Genomic DNA, 6827 nt, shown 5'->3' on the forward strand with positions numbered 1-6827 from the left:
AGCTTCCTTGGCCCATTACCCAGGTGTTCCCTGAATATCATCGGTAGGGCTGCCTTTTATCAACAATGCAGACTTTCTTCTCTCTCTCATTTCTCTCTGAACAAATTCCCTCACAATATTTTGGATTTCTAGCCATGAAAAATCACAGCTTTCAGTGTTTGTATTTTTCCAGGCACCTGAGGTTTCGACCTGGGTGGGTACAAGGGAAAGTACCAGAGCCCAGACGTTGGGCTCATGGGTAGCTGCCACTTCCTCCAGGGAATGCCAGTCAATCTCTCTGGGGTCAGGATACACAAATAAGGTCATTCTGTCAAGGCTCAGGGCAAGGCCATCAAGCCCCAGGACTCCGAGGTTAGACCTTTGGTATACTGATAAGAGCAGTGCTAAGTAAACCCAGGTACACTGGCTGAGGATTCTGTAATGTGGCAAAATCCCTTGTTCTTTCTCATCAGCCTCTGGGCCACAGGACACGACAAATGTGCACCTACACCCTTAGGCATCAGGTGTGTGTGCAATGGCAGCAGGAGAATGAGCAGCAAAAGAGACGGGGAAGGCTGCTGCCCTCACCTGAACCACAGCGCATCAGGCTCCCACCCCTGTGGTGCACAAGGACCAATGACGTTATGCCTGGGTACCCTGGGCAGCCAGGAAAGGCCAGCAGACTCTACTACGCCATAGCCACAGTTCTAGCCAGACCCTGCCTAGGTTGGGCTCAAATGCTGATCAGTTGAGGTGCTGTGTTGTCACTGCCCTGACAGGCGACAGCATCACAGAACACCAGCCAAACTGACTGAACCCAGGGGCCAGGCACCTACAGTACAGCCAATGAACAATTCTTAGAGACAAGAGCTTTATAGGGCGGGGAGAAAGAGTGACACCCAAAAGGGCAGTACAGTCCACATCAAGAGCTACGTAGGTCTGCCAGCAACTGGTAGCCCTGTCCCAGGTGGCCTCTGTCTATATCAGAACTTGTTAGTCAAGAACAATCCGTTGATCACTAGATGAAGTAGGTCTTACCTGGTGACCTGGGACCTGGATGGACCATCCTGTTCATGACGCTGACTGTATTAACTGCCTCTAACTCGGATGGTTCACTCCATTTTGGTTCAGATGTCAAAAAGTCTAGTATACTAGGCCTTCATTTCAGACCGCAGTTACTGTGATTTACAATAATCTGAAGACTACAAAAATGGCTCAAATATTCATTAGTGGCGATTATATTTGTAGCACAGGGACATAAGACAAACAAAAACCTTACTATACAAATAAGATGTTATGACGAGAGGGAAGTAATTTATGATACTTCCAGAAAAGACAGTAAGGCTTACAACAGAAAGCTGCAACTGAAAGTAGGCTTTAGTGATTGTCAGCATGAGATTTCTGAGAATGCATTCTGCCTCCCACTACGGGGAGAGTGGTACCAAATAATGTGCTTCTAATTTTGTGAATACAGAAGAAACACCTTCAGAGATTTCTCCATATTGCTATATGCAGGCAGGATTGTTCATTTATTTCCTACATTTTATATTTTAGTGTAGTTTTACAGAAAAATGGAGCAGAAAGTAGAGTTCCTATATACCCCTTCACTCCTACCCTTCTACAGCCCCCTATTATTCGTCTTGCAGTAGTGTGGTATGTTTGTTACAATTGATGACCCAATACTGATGCATGAGTACTAACTAAAGTCCAGTTTACATTAGGGTTTACCCTTGGTGTTACATTTTATGGGGCACTGGCAAAGGAATGACGCCTTATCTACCATTATAACATTCTACAGCATACTCTCACTGTGCTAAAAGTCCTCTCTAACCCACCCATTCATCCTCTGCTCCCTAGACCAGATCCCTGGCAGCCACTGATCTTTTTACTGTCTCCACATGTGCCTTTACAAAATGCACTATATCTGGAAACATAAGGTGGAAAGCCTTTTCAGATTGGTTTCTCTCATTTAACAATATGCCTGAAAAGGCTCCTGCATGCCTCTGTTACCTAATAGCTAATACCTAAAGGCTCATTACTTTTACCACCCACCTAACCACTGTATCCTGAAACCTTGCTTACTCGTGTCAGGGTGATTGTGGACTCCTGGAAATTTTCTACATGGACAATCATATGATGTGTGATTGTAGATACTTTTCCCTCCTCTTTTCCAATCCAAGTTTCTCTCCTTCACTGGCCATACTGTGTCAGCGAGGACTTCCAGAAGGAGTATGAAAGAGCAGGCACAGGGACCTCCTTGCCCTCCTCCCCATCCTACTGGGAAAGCATCTAGTTTCTCACCAGTAAGTACGATACTAGCTGTAGGGCTGTTGTAGATGTTCTTTACCAAGTTAAAGTTCCCCTTACTCCCGGTCTGCTGAGATTACTTATTGGGGCTGTGGGTTAACATTTTGTAAAATGCTCTCCTGCACCTATTGATACCATCATAGGATTCTTTCTTCTTTTGCCTGTTGATGGGACAGGTGACTAACTTGATTATCAAATGTTGAACCAGCACAGCACACCTGGAATCAATCCCACTTGGTCATGGCATGTAACTGGGTATTTGTTGGATTCAACTTGCTAATGATTTGTTGAGGATCTCAGCATCTATGTTCCAAAACATACAGGCCTGTAGCTTTCCTTTTATAACATTTTTCAAAGTAATTGCACTCAATGTGGGCTCGGACTCAGGACCTTGAGATTACGAGTCACATGTTCTACTGTATGAACCAGCAGGCACCCCTGTTACTTTCCTTTCCTATGTCTCTGCCTGGTTTTCCTACTAGAAGGGCATCACAGAACGAGTTAGAAGGATTTCTTCTATTCCTATTCTTTTTTTAAAAAAATAGTTTATTACTAAGTTGGTTTCCATATAACACCCAGTGCTACTCCTACTCTTGTAAGAAGTTGTAGAGAACTGGTTATTTCTTCCTTAAGCATTTGCTAGAATTCACCAGTGAAACCATCTGGGCCTGACACTTTCTGATTTGGAAAATTATGGATGAATGCTATTTCTTTAACAGATATATGCCTTTATAGATTTACACTTCTGTGACTTTCATCAGTTTGGGTCATTCAGGGAATTGGTTAGATTATGGCATTTGTGAGCAGGGAGTTGTCCGTAACATTACTATCCTTTAGTGTCCACATAATCAGATGTCTCTCACTTCTGATTCTGGCAACCTTCATTTTCCTTTTTTCTTAGTTAACTTACCTAAGGGTTTGCCGATTTTATTGACCTTTTCAAATAACTAACTTTTGATTTATTGGTTTTGTCCAAAGATCCCACTGGTTTCTACTCTAAGTCTTATTTCTTTTGTTTTGCTTACTTTGGGTTCAATTAGCTCTTCTCTTTCTAGTTTCCTAAGATGAAAGCTTAGAATATCTGCGCAATTTAAGATCATTAAATTGTGTAACCTGATTTATGAAATCAGACCATGAAATGTAATGTATCACCCTTCCCCTTGTCAGTCCACAAAAGCCTCACTCTGGCTCTGCTCCAGTCTCAACCCACCTCCGCATATAACCAAAAATCTCCAAGGGCCCAGAACTGTATCAGGTTACACTAGACCTCTGAATTTACAGCCAAGTTTACATCTCTGGCTGGCATATAGTCTGACGATGGCTTCTATTCTGAGCCCTGTCTTAGAGGGCAGTTACTTACAGGGGTTTGTACAAAACTGAGGTTGAGGGATGGAGGATTCACATGTACACTCAAGACACGCCATGGCTTGAAATGGGAAAATGAGATACCGAGTAGATATCCCTCTGCACAGAATACATTTTACTTCCCATTTTGTTATTTTGATTTATGGATTTTAAACGGTTACATATTAGCTTAGTGGGCCTCCATTCCAGGGGTTCATCCAGGCCCCGCAGGCCCCCAAATATATGGGCGTTGTGCCTGATATTGTAACAACCACTGAACAAGGAGCATCTAGTTTCAATTAAGAATTATGTTAACTTCCACTATGCATATGGAACAGACACAGTTTACAGAAGGGACCATTGTAGATACAGGAGTCCTGTAAACTTAAGGAATACTTCCTATAAGCTTTTAACGGTGTTGTCCTTATTAAAAACTTTATAATCACATGAACTGCCATGATTAGGGCTGCAGAAAGGGTATAGTTACTCACAAAAGGGAACTTCTTGTGGAGAAATCCTGATTCCTTTATAATCCTAATGCAACAGGGGTTCCAGATTCCTTTTTGATTTTGTAGCCTGTGTTGACGGGTACTCAAAGTAACAACATTTTGTTGACATACACATAAAGTGCACTTAAAAACTGAAGTGTGAACGACTCTGTGACTTGGTATTCTGGTACTGTCCACATTTTTGCTTGAGAATATACACTGGTTATGTAAGGTATCTTTAGAGGCAGCTCGGTGAAGGGCACTAAAGAATTCTATGTATTACTAGAACTTCTTGTAAGTTTATTGTGTAACTTTACTATTTTTGTTTGTACACTACACAGTCTTCATCTATAAATTACAACTTCTCATTTGCTAAAGACAAATATGGCATCAAAACCAAAACACAATTTCCAGTGTTGTATTACTTAAGTCAGTCTTCAAGCTGTATGTCTCAAAGTGAAAGATGTCTCCTTAATAGAAATTATGATATAACCTATTTGTATTTTTGCAAAAACAAAACAAAACAAAACAATACCTTAAAATTTTTCAAAAAAACTGCAAGGATTTATGCCCACATTTACTAGGGTACACTGAATGGAATATTACTTAACAAGACTGTCCTGTATGTTTTAAAGTCTAGTTTGGAGTAAAATAAGGTCAGTTTGCAGAAAAATGTGAATCAACATTCAGAATGTCAACAATGCTTCCTCCAGAGTGACTATTCAGAAGCGTAGTGGCTGCTGATCCACAGCTCAACATTCCTAACACCCACTGCAATCATCAGGTTTTTCTTGTGTGTGTGTTCTCTGATGTACAAGGAGGTTTGACTTCAGAGAGAAAGTTTTCCCACATGTGTTACATTCATATGGCTTCTCACCTGTATGTGACCTCTGATGGTTAACAAGATTCGATTTACGGTAAAAAATTTTCCCACATTCATTACACTGACAAGATTTCTCCCCTGTGTGAGCCCTATAATGAACTCTGAGGGATGATCTCTGACTGAAGGATTTCCCACATTTGTTACATTCATAGGGTTTCTCCCCTGTGTGTTTTCTCAGATGTACAGTAAGCCCTGATTTGACACAAAAAGATTTCCCACATTCATTACATTTATAGGGCTTTTCCCCTGTGTGAGTTCTCTGGTGCACAATTAGAGCTGACTTATCACAGAAAGCCCTTCCACATTCATTACACTCATACGGTTTCTCCCCTGTGTGTTTTCTCTGATGTAAAGTGAGTCCTGACTTCACACAGAACGATTTCCCACATTCATTACATTTATAGGGCTTTTCTTTTGTATGAGTTCTCTGGTGCACAATTAGAGCTGACTTATGACAGAAAGCCTTTCCACATTCATTACACTCATAGGGTTTCTCTCCTATGTGGATTCTCTGGTGCTGAGTGAGCTGAGACTTCTGGCAGAAGGTTTTCCCACATTCATTACATTCGTAGGGTTTCTCCCCTGTGTGTGTCCTATTATGTTTAGTTAGGTACGATTTATTATAGAATATTTTTCCACATTCATGACACTCAAAGGGTTTCTCTCCTGTATGTGCCCTGTAATGTTCAGAGAGGGTAGATTTACGGCTGAAGAATTTCCCACACTCAGGACACACAAAGGGTTTCTCCCCTGTGTGAATTCTTTGATGTCCTGTGAGGTCAGATTTCAAGCAGGTTTTCCCACATTCACAACATTCATAAGGTTTCAACCCTGTATGAATTTTCTGATGCCTGGTGAGTACTGACTTGTGGTAGAAAGTTTTCCCACATGCATTACATTTGTAGGGCTTATCCCCTAAATGGGTTCTCTTATGTTGAGTAAGATATGATTTCTGACGGAAATACTTCCCACATTCAGGACATTCAAACGGTTTCTCCCCTGTATGAATTCTCTGATGCACTATAAGGTGTGAATTCATCCAGAAGGATTTCCCACATTCATAGCATTCATAGGGTTTCAGCCCTGTGTGTGTTCTCTGGTGTTTGGTGAGATCCGACTTCTGGTAAAATGCTTCCCCACATGCGCTACACTGATAGGGTTTCTCCCCTGTGTGAATTCTCTGGTGTACCGTGAGGGTTGACTTGTGGCTGAAGGCTTTCCCACATTCGTTGCACACATACGGCTTCTCCCCCGTGTGTGATCTCTGATGTTTGGTGAGGTCTGACTTCTCCCAGAAAGATTTTCCACATTCATTACACTGAAAGCGTTTCTCTCCTGTATGTGTCCTTTGATGTCGTGTGAGGTGGGACTTGTGCCAAAATGCTTTCCCACATTCATTACATTCAAAGTGTTTCTCTCCTTTATGAGTTTTCTGAAGTTGTGAAAGGCATGAGTCACCCTTGAAGCGATCCCCACTCTCACTACACTCAGACTGTTTCAGAGGTGCCCCGTGAGGTTTCAAAAGGGGAGACTTCATGCATAAAGACCTCGCACAACCACCAAATCCACAGTGATTTTCCTCGGAGGCATTCATGTGATGTAGCAGGAAGGAGGCGTTAGGAAAGAAGGTTCTCCCATATTTAGTACATTCAGAGTCATTCTCTTCAGCGACCTCTCTCTTGTATGTACTCAATATTGCCTTTTCAGGGAAGGTTTCTTGATATATGTTACATTCAAAATTTTGCTCTGCACTTTGAATCTTCTCATGACCAACAAGGTCCTCATCATGACTGAAAGTTTTCTCAGTTTTAAAAAATTCCCTTTTT

General features: G+C 41.8%; 1 pseudogene; it reads right to left on the reverse strand.

Annotated features, from left to right (window-relative positions):
• Positions 1–3751: 3751 nt before the first annotated feature.
• LOC115285394 overlaps positions 3752–6827 on the reverse strand; it is a 42531-nt pseudogene continuing 39455 nt past the window's right edge.

Source organism: Suricata suricatta, chromosome 2, assembly GCF_006229205.1.
Source record: "Suricata suricatta isolate VVHF042 chromosome 2, meerkat_22Aug2017_6uvM2_HiC, whole genome shotgun sequence".
NCBI classification, from domain to species: Eukaryota; Metazoa; Chordata; class Mammalia; order Carnivora; family Herpestidae; genus Suricata; species Suricata suricatta.